Source organism: Suricata suricatta, chromosome 6, assembly GCF_006229205.1.
Source record: "Suricata suricatta isolate VVHF042 chromosome 6, meerkat_22Aug2017_6uvM2_HiC, whole genome shotgun sequence".
NCBI lineage: Eukaryota > Metazoa > Chordata > Mammalia > Carnivora > Herpestidae > Suricata > Suricata suricatta.
In genome coordinates, this window is record NC_043705.1 from 75,900,970 (window position 1) to 75,911,901 (window position 10,932).

Consider the following 10,932-nt stretch of genomic DNA (forward strand, 5'->3'; position numbering starts at 1 on the left):
TCAAAATTTGTACTTAGAAATTTAAATAATAAATGGGATATAGCCATGAATAAATTCTTTTTATTTATTTATTCATTTGAGAGAGAGACAGACAGACAGACACAGAGAGTGAGCAGGGGAGGGGCAGAGAGAGAGGGAGACACAGAATTCAAAGCAGCCTCCAGGATCTGAGCTGTCAGCACAGAGCCTGACATGGGGCTCGAACTCACAAACTGAGATCATGACCTGAGCCAAAGTCTGATGCTTAACTGACTGAGCCACCCAGGTGCCCTAATCTTCTCTATTTTATATATAATTATTAATAATCCATTTGATCCGTAACAATAAATTTCACTTGTCTAGTACAAGTGGAAAATAGGAAGAGAGTCATTATCTAGAACCTGTCATTTTCTATAACTCTGTTGTTGACCCCTACCTCTTCCCTAAGAGTTTGAGGGAACAGAAAAATGACATTTATTCTATATTTACCATTAACTTTCTATGTATTAATTTCCACTGTTACTGGGGCTAGGGCTACGCACAAGATTATTTTTTGCCTTCTGGAATTTTACACAGTGGTGGACTTTTAAATATGCTCTGGCCATTTTCTCCAATGCTTGCTCTAGATCTATTTGTTGAGATTTAGAGTCCAGGGTGACTCTGAAGGCATCCATGAGACGAGAAGGAGAATTTTCTAATGTCAACTATGTTATATTTGAAAGGAATTCTTTTCTGAAATTGCTGGAGGAAAAAAAAGTTCTATGGGCCTAGGAAACTGTGTGTGAGGAAGGTATGGCCCTGTGATAAGGTGGGGAAAGTTTTCCTCTGGCATTTTCTTCTATACATAAATGAAAAGAAAGCGTGTGCCCTACAGTATGTTTTGAAGTATGATTTGAGGACCACTGTAATGCCCAGTGCATGCAAAGCATCACTCCTATTGTCCTGCTTGGGGTTTGTAGAATCTCAGGTTTGCAAAACTATAGAAGGTAATTTGGTCTAACCATCCTCTAGGTGCTTAAAACATTTCTATACAATTTCTACCAAGCAATCGTTCAGTCTAAGCCTGAACACTTCCATACTCAAATTTATTATCTGTTTACTCCCTGAATCAGCATAATCCTTAAATACTTCAAACAGTAAGTTTTTACTTGGTGAATTGAATCTATATCTCAGCAACCTTCATTCACACATAGGCTTCTTCCTCATTCCACGAGTATTGCTTGTTTACTCTATTAAAATACATGCCATCATTCTGCAGGAACAATATGTTAACCCATTAAAAGACACACTATCAAGCATGAATGTAAAAATAGGAAGCTGTCACTCTGAAAGCCAAAGGGAGGTCTGCCAAGTGAGCTAGAGACCAAAGAGAGGAAGATGGTCATCTGGGGGAAGCCCTGGTGGCATAAGGCACAGGCATGAGGCTGGACCCTGGATCTTGGACCCTGGACTTGCTCATCTACTGAGAAATGTTGAAATGGGTGCCATTGTGGAAAGTTCCCAGTTTCACTAAAAGTTAGCTTGTTGGAAATTATCCCAAAGGTTGTATTCTACAAGAAAAGGAGTGTTTTCTTTATTAATCTTTTTATACTTAGAGCTTGGCACAGACCCTAGAACCAGAAATTTTTCTTAGAGCTGCTGTAGTCTATACCATTTGCCTTGGTGTTGGCTTCTAGGATCACTCTTTCCTCAGAACACACCAAAGTAAACTACCTTACACATACATGTAAGTTTTATGTCATATATAAAGGGCTATTATAAATATTTTTATGCCATGTAAAATGTTATTTAATCCTTCTCATTCTCTCCTTGTCATTCTCTCAGAGTAGCTTAGGTTTTGTTTCTTCATTAAAATATTTTATGATATAGAATTTTGGTTCTTTGGCAGAGATCTTAAAGATACATTTCAGTCCATTTACAGCTGAAGAAATGAGGCCCCAAGAAACCTCTTTACCCAAGAATGTATAGACTTGGCTTGGCAGAGGAAGAACCCTGAATTTAGTTTTAAGGGGTTTCAGACTGGCATCCTTTCCTTTATATCACTGGCTTTTTTTTTTTTTTTACCTTCCACCATCTTTCCATCCCCACCTGCTCTTCTCTGTCTAGTTCAGAGATCATAGACTGTTTACTCTGTATTTTGTCTTAAAAATCTCATGGTTCAGGGGCACCTGGATGGCTCAGCTGGTTAAGCATCTGACTTCGGCTCAGGTCATGATCTCGTGGTTTTTGGGTTCAAGCCTTGTGTTGGGCTCTGTGCTGACAGTTTAAAGCCTGGAGGCTGCTTCAGATTCTGTGTCCCCCTCTCTCTCTGACCCTCCCACACTCATGCTCTGTCTCTGTTTCTCTCAAAAATAAATAAACATTTAAAAAAGTTTAAAAAGTCTTATGGTATAGCGATTCATATATATATATATATAAATTCAAAACAATATTATAAAAAATATATTTATAATACCTTATATATAAGGTATTATAAATATATTTTTTATAAATATGTAAATTCGGATCTCCAGCTTTCTTGAAAAACCAGAACACCTGGCTGTCCTGGACCTGTATTCTCATTCCCTCAGCACAGAGCTCCCTCTAGGTCACCAACACTCCATTATTTCTCACAAACAGCCCGCTTTACTCATTTACATGATCTGCCTGGCTCCTGTAAGAGGTCCAGATTGTGACCTCTAATCGAAATCTTGTCGTTTGCAAGCACACACACATATAGGTGGAAGGAACTACATAATACAGATCTTCTTCAACTTATGATAGGGTTCTGTCCTGATCAACTCATTGTAAATTGAAAACGTTGCTAAGTCCAAAGTACGTTTAATGCACCTAACCTACTGAATATTGAAGCACTTTAAGTCAGGGACTGCCTGTGTGATAGTCACCACCCATCTGGGCATTCTTACTCTGAGGTACGTGGATAGACTCTGTGGAGGTGGAGGACCCTTCTGAAACTTTGGGCATCAGTTCACGCCTATGTCAAATTTATAATTTTCTAGTGAAACAGTACAAAGATGATCTGGTTCCTCATAACAATCGACATGCTGCAAAGATGACAAAATCCTGGCCTGAAGTATCAATAGGAAAATAACAAAAATTCTGAATAAAGTATAAAAATATTCATTCCTCTAGGACAGTCAAATCCATGGACATACTTATAGATTTAAATGTCCTTTCATACAAACATTTAAATTTCTGAAGCCTTTTCCTATTTTTTGTTTGTTTTTGTATGTGGACATAGAGTTTTGCACAAAGAAACCTGAAGTGACTTCTGAATTCTTTCATTCAACAAATATCCATGGAGTGCCTGCTCTACAGGACAGGCACTGTTCTGGTGTTGTGGAGAGAGCCATGATCAGGACAGAAAAAATCCATTCCCTCATAACTACATTCTTGTGGGCAAGGACAGAACAAATTAAACTAGTAAAATATATGGTATGTCAGAAGGCAGCGGCATCTAGGTGGATCAGGTCATGATCTTGTGGGTTCATGGGTTCCAGTCCTGCACCTGGCTCTCTGCTGTCAGGCAGAGCCTGCTTCAGATCTTCTTTCTTCCTCTCTCTGTCCCTTCCCTGTACTCTCTCTCAAAATAAACAAACATTTTAAAAAAGGTGACAAGTACTGTATATAAAAGTAAAAGGGATAGATATACCTGAGCTGGAATGGGCAATGCTCCAATTGCTGTTTTATTTTTTTTTTTTACATTAAAATTTTTTACTTAGTTTTGAGAGAGACGGAGCACAATCAGGGGAGGGACAGAGGGAAAGGGAGACACAGAATCTGAAACACCCTCCAGGCTCTGAGCTGTCAGCACTGAGCCTGACATGGAGTTGGAACTCATGAGCCACTATATCATGACCTCAGCTGAAGTCTGATGCTTAACTGACTGGGCCACCCAGGCACCTCTCTAATTGCAGTTTTAAGTTGAGTGATGTGAGAAGGCCTCCTAGAGAACTGAGAAGGTACCACATGACCAAAGATGTCAAGGGATGAGCATGGACAATGTGGACAAATGGGGGAAGAGTGGTCTGGGTAGTGGGAGCAGCCGAAGCAAAGAAAGTATTGTAGGATCTTGCCTGACAGGTTCTAGCAACTCAAGGAAGTCAATGTGGGTGGAACAGAATGATTCAGGGGATGAGGAGTAACGGGGTAAGAGGGACCGCTGTCGGAACACCTTTTGATGAACCACAGTGACAGGGAACTGGGGGCTGCACTTGTTCACTAAGTGAGACCGCCTCAACGTCTACTGAAGTACAGATCAGCTCTTGGGGAATTCCAGCTGGAATGACTACAGGGAAATCTGCCTTGTTGGGGGAGGCAGTCCAGGAAGGAAAATGGCCAGGGGGGGAAGGAGAGCCCGCCTGAGAGGGAGATTTATTCATGTGAACAACACCTCTGTTCTGGGAGACACAAGGGCTCTTATTGCACGTCTCCCTCTTGTCGACTCAAATAAGCATGGACTGAAGCAAACATCGGGGTTAATGCCATCGATCCTGTTATCTGGAGGTATGTCGGCGCTGGGAAGCAGTCTCTGTGACTGATGGGTCTTTGCTTGAGGGTGTTCATATTAAGCAGGTGACTGTACAGCATTTGTATTATTTTAGGACATTCTCTATACAGTATATTTCATGTTTTATACCAACACTTATACAACTGTGCTTTCTGTATTTTATTTCTACTTCTAAATTGTATTCTATTTAAAAATGAGGTATGGAACAACAAAGAAAAGATAGTTTCATCATTCCCAGTCTCATTTCTGGACATATCAGGAATGTTACTGGTGGTTTCGAAGGAGGTTTTTGTTTGTCCAAGATGTATTTTAATATAAAATGTGGAATAATGCTAACATTGAATAGAAAATATTTTTGATTTATTGAGGAAAAACAACAAGGGCCTTCTGTGAAGTGACCAAAATGATATAATGTTGACCCAAGATTGAAAGCAGACAGGGCAGTATTATGTACTTAGAAAAGAGTTTCTATCTTAGCCCTCTGGAGCTCTGGAGAACTTCTGGGTTCTTTCAACATTTTGGGCAGGGCCAACCAATGCACAAGGGAGGTCAGAGGTCTGCTTGAGTTCAGACGCCCCATGGATGGCTCAGTCAGGATTAGCCATGGCTGTTTCTGGTTTTTGTCCTTTGCTTTGATTACTATTCCACATGGCCTCCTGAAACATGTATACCATCCTTCCTCAACGCCACAGAAAGGTTTAAGAACACATTTTATCACAAACATATTCTTCCTATTATAAATATGCTTAGCTTGCAAGAAGGAAAGAAATGGTAGATTATTTAAGAGTGGCAAAAGGCTAACGTTTCCTACAAAATTGATTTGGCAACCTTTTAAAGAGAAATTGATTTTTTAAAAACTTTATATTAAACTGCAGTTTGGGTGATTTTGTTATGCACTATTTATGGGTGGGGTAGGCGATAATGTAAAGAAGCAGGCTGATATGTGCTTGCCCATATTCATCTAATTCTAAAGTACTCAATGTATCTTCAGCAATAAAGCAAAAAAAAAAAAAAAAAAGCCCTCACATTAAGACTTTCCAAAGCTCAAACATGTAAAAGCAATGAAAGTGAAAGATTCTATACAGCCACTGTACCTGTCAAGGCTTTCTCCTTCTGAGGCGACAGCAATATGTCTATTAGTTGATAGTAATTTTCCTTTGGGTCATTTTTATCTTTTTCAGAATCTGGCTTTGTTGATTCAATCCTTTGGCACTCTGCTGGCTCCTCTTTAAAACTGGTTAGTCTAAGGCTTTTTTCATCTTGGTTGCCATATTGGTCTGCATGATTGGTCAGTATTTCCTCAATAAACAGATTATCTGCCGCATATTCTGTGTTGCTAAACTCAGCGGTGTTTGGTAAATCCATTTGGAAACATATGTCATCATGATTCTCATCTGATAGGTCTTCAAAATCTCTATGGCATGCATTCTTTACCACTGGCATTATTTGGGATTTGTCTTTTTCACCATTTCCCAGGGAGCTGGGCGAGTCATTAGGATTTTTTATTCCTGTGGGACGATTAGAATAAACCATGCCTCTTTTATCATTATGAATGACTAATCTTTGCTTTAACTCATCAGTTATTAAGGTCATGACTTGCTCTGTTGTTTTGCTGGGAGCTGGTTTTACTGGACGCCCTGTCTGGGATTTTGTTTGACTCCACTCCACAGTGCTGTGGCTGTTACTCTTGAGTGGGCTGCCGACAGAGAGGCTGCTGGAGGATTCAGGATTGAGAGTCGGACATTGTGTACTCTTCATTTCCATTGGTCGCTGTGCTTTTGTACAAGAGTCACTGTGTAGAGTGGCCTTGTTAAAGTCTCTGTCAGTCATATCAACATGTTCTTCCTCATAGTTTTTCAAAAGAATATTAAAGGAGAATGTATCCCCAGGGATTTCTTGAGGTTCTGAATGTCTGGTGGCCCAGTGGGATGGGCTGAATGAGGTGGAAGACGTTAGAATATTCTGACTGGAAGGCAAAGATAAAGAATTTGAGTTCTCACAACAATCTGCAGGTAGAATTTTTCTGCCTTTGCAGTAAGTGCTGGGTGCCTTTTCTTTGACCAGCTGCATGCTCAGAGAAGATGAACAGAAGTCAGAATCTTTGCCATCTCGAACTGGGAAGATGTCAGTAATGGCACTTGGTAAATAATTTAATCCTTCTGTGCTTTGTCGTATACATGAACCTGACATGATATTTTCTGGTGTTTCACAGATGAGTTTTCTCTCTCTATCCACATCCTTCAGATCCTCAAACGGCATATTACTTAAGTCTGTGTCACTTAAAGTTGTGGTCTTTAGGGTGTCTTGTGAAGTAGGAAGAATGTTTTTGAGAAGAGTCTCAGCCTCAGAGAAATTTTTCTTGTCGAGGGTGTTCTGACTAATTTTACAGTCCTTCTGCTGAGAGATAACAGATTCTACCTCACAGTCACCTAAAACTGAAGATAGCGAGTCAGGCTTAGTCTCCTCCCTCTCAGTGGTTAAGCACAGAAAGTCCACCACTCTGTCATCACTCTTCTCCTCCTGGACAGCAAGCACAATAGGAGGAGAGACATGAAAACGATCTGAACTCTGATGCTTGTTCTCAAGCTGCCACTTTTCAGGGCACCTAATAGACTGTGGAAAAGACCTGGAACATTCTTTAGTAGTGTGATTGGAGGAAATGTTTCTGAATTTAGCTATTTCCCCCCCCTTTTTAGGATAAGTTATATTAATTAATATATTCTGTTTCTTACTCATGTATTTAACTTTAACTTCTTTTCCTTCAATGCTTACTTTTAGTGACACTCTCCCCATTCTGTCTGCTTCTTCGGATTCAGATGGTACCTCAGGTTTTAGTTTTTCTACCAACATATTCCTGTATCTAGAAGAACAGCTTCTAGAAGTGTAGCATCTCTGAATGTGTCTGGAAAAGTAATGCTGATGACATTTTGGACATCTCCTTCTTGTTGGGAACCGCATTCCCATTTTACAGAAAAGTCTGTTCTTGATTTCTACTTGCACACTAAAAGCCCCACATTTCACTTCTGTAATACTTTTGCCTTTTGCTGGTTTAAAGTCTTCTACAGTGTTTGGGAAATCCTGCAGAATGATTTTTTCTGATACTGATTCTTCACAATCATTAAACATGGCCACCGAGAAGACTTTGTCTCGTTTATGAGAAGTGGATGGTGGAGGACCGTCCTTTTCCTTCTCCCTACTTACTGTGCTGTCAGATGAAAGTCGTTTATTATCTTCAGGGAGGAAAAGTGATTTCTGTTTTCCATTCACAGAAGCGGATGTATGCTCATCTCCATTTTCCTTAGATTTCCCTAATGCCCTAATCTGATGAAACACAGCCTCTGGGGTGTCTCCTTTGACTTCCTTTTCCAGATCTTTTATATTTTTTTGGTATGCTTGATTAGCAGGTTGAGGTTCACCTAAACAAGAAAAAAAATGAAGAAAGAAAACAGAATAAGATTTTCTGTGTTCATTTGAAAAGCAGATGGGATGCAAATTCTTTGGTACAATTCCATGCATATTCTTTATATTTTGAGAAACATTTTTCATTCATTTCTAGTATGTAAAGGTATTTTCTACAAAATTCATTTCTAATAAATATCTTATTTTAAATCTATTATCTCAGAATGCAGAATATTGCTAGGAAGTTCTAGGAAATAAGAATGTAATTAAAGTTTATTCTAAAACAGAGACCTCCACAATGGGTGAAATGAAAATTTGAAAGCAACCTTATGCAAATAAATTTTGAGACTTATTGATAAAGAGTAAGTTATTATGTTCAAATACTACAGGCTAAACCAAGCTTGATCTAATTTGAGAAGGTACAATAGATAAAGAGATCCAAGTATGGGTTATAGACTGACTTTTAAACAGGTCTAATAGTTACCTTTGCCCAGGGTAGGATTTTTTTTTTTTTTTTAATAGGACAGGGAAGATCTCCTAGCATTGCCAGATACTATCATTTTCCAGGAGAAGACCTAGAGTCTGGGTTTATTATATTGTGAAATCTCCTAATTACTAAGGATTGTTCCACATTTTAAAAAACCCTCTGTAGATGGAGGCCAATATATTTACGGGCCAGCTTTGGCCCAAGAACAGCTAGCTTGCCACCTTTACTCTCTACTTTATAATTTTAGAATGTTTTGCTTGAAAAATTTGTGAACCTGAGCATGAGGTAGCAGATCTTGTGTAAAAAACAGTGGACAAAATACAAAGATCTCATATGTTTTATACTACATCTGAAAAAGAATACTGAGAAAGGAAAAGAAAAAATGGGCAACAAATAGATAATGATGTCGTGGAAACCTATGAATCAGGCCTCCACAGAGGTAATTTTAATAAGTTGATTAAGCTAAAAATTGGGAAAGATTATTTATAATTATTAATTTTGAGAGAGAAAGAGGCAGAGCACAAGCAGGGGAGAGCCAGAGAGAGAGAGACACAGAACCTTAAGCAGGCTTTGTGCTGACACAGGGCTCGAACTCACTAACTGTGAGGTCATGACCTGAGATGAAGTCAGACACTTAACCTACTAAGCCACCAGGCAGGTGCTCCTCTAATAATTTAAATTGCTTCCTCAATTTAGCTATGATTTTATATATACTTACATATTTTTGTAAAGTTATTTATAAAAATATTTACATAAAGAGTAAATAATTAAATTGTCTTTAACCAGAAAAAGAATAACGTCCTACCAAAGTCTGACGAGAAGTGGCATAGAAGTAAGAGGTGCAGAAATAGAATTGCTATTTCAGATTCAAATAAAGAATCGTAGAATAGGAATCGCAGCTTTCCAATTTTAGGTGCTCACGCACACTGGGGTCGCAGTGAGTTCCCATTTGCCTCTCTTCTAGTCTGACGGAATAGCTTTTCTCATGGCCAGTACTGAAGCACTCCCAGGGGCCTGCTTACACTCTGAGAGCTGTCATGCAGAAATCATGGAAGAAAAGACATGGAAGCATGTCTCTCCAAAGCCCATTTAGAATACAGCATGTATACTGTAGCAATTTATATACAGGTGGACGGCCTTCCAAAACTATAGATCACAGTTTATTCTTAAATAAATTTATTTCATCACACCAAGAACAGTTTATAGCCCTTTTCCATTTTATAATTTTATAGTTTATAGCCTCTTTCAATTGACTGTAGTTCCATTTCTATGAGTAGCAAGACAGAACTGAGATAGTTATATAATAATCCACTAACAACAGATTCTAAGAATAGCTTCTTAATTAGTCTTTGAGTATGTAAGTATTTTTATTTAAATTTTTATTTACAATGTATGCCATTAATAATGAATGCAGACAGTTACACATAGTAACAGCTAATCGTTGTATTACATTTATATGCATTTGTCTTCCTACTTTCATAGACATTCTGTGATAAAAAAACAAAATACACAGCTGGGTTGTTCACTTTATACATACTTATAAAACCAATGAATTAGACTTACATACTATGGGATTCAAGATTTTCCATTTTTTATAGGCTTTTCTTCTTTTCCTCCTCATTTTGGGGAGCTGAGCATCTCCAGCTTTCACTGTCCTTTAAAAGTATAAAATGTGAAATTATTTTCCACTCAGAATTAGGTTTAGTAAAATTACCAACTCCACTTATTTGCCAGCTTGAGAACATAGTATCTGGTATCCAATAGAGTTTTCCTTCAAATATATTTTGTTACTATAATTATATCTTCCATCCTATTTAATTCTTCTCCACCAATTTTCTTCCATCCCACCATCCCAACTACTTATTCCATTAGTATATATATACCATGTGAACATTCAAACATATATTTTTTATATGTGTAGATATTTAGGATATGTTATAAAGTAATAATCTGCTTAATTGATTATTTTTATATTCCAACTTTTCTTAGCCCACTAGAAATATCTATTTTTTTGTGAAGTTAACCTACATTTGTTATCGTCATATTTGTAGCCCTGCTAAATTAAGTGGGGTAGGGAGATGGTTTGCCACCATTACCTTATCGCCATATACACTATATTTAAATGCAAGATTAGATACACACTCTATAGGCTTTGTAGAAGAAGAATCAATTATTTGGAGAAGATAAAATTAATTCTGTACCTTTCTTGTGGAACAAATGGTATTTTCACCATTGATGATGTCTTAATTAATAAATAGTATTGGGGAAGATACTTGGGAGAGACACAGCCCTGTGACTCCCCACCAGCACCTCGGGAGTCCCCGGCCTGTACTGAGAGCTAAGCCTGGTTCAGTTGCTTTCCTTTTAGAGGATTAAGCTGTCTGCAGAGATGGGAAGAGCAATAGCTTCACTCTGAAGCAGTTTGTTTTGGGTGTGTTAGGGAGACTGTGCCTTTGTATACCTCAGCACAGCAGCTCAACTTTTATCTGTTTTACAGGTACCTCAAAAAAATGGGGCTGTTTGTGGCCAGTTTGGGCAAAAATTTATTTAAATTCTT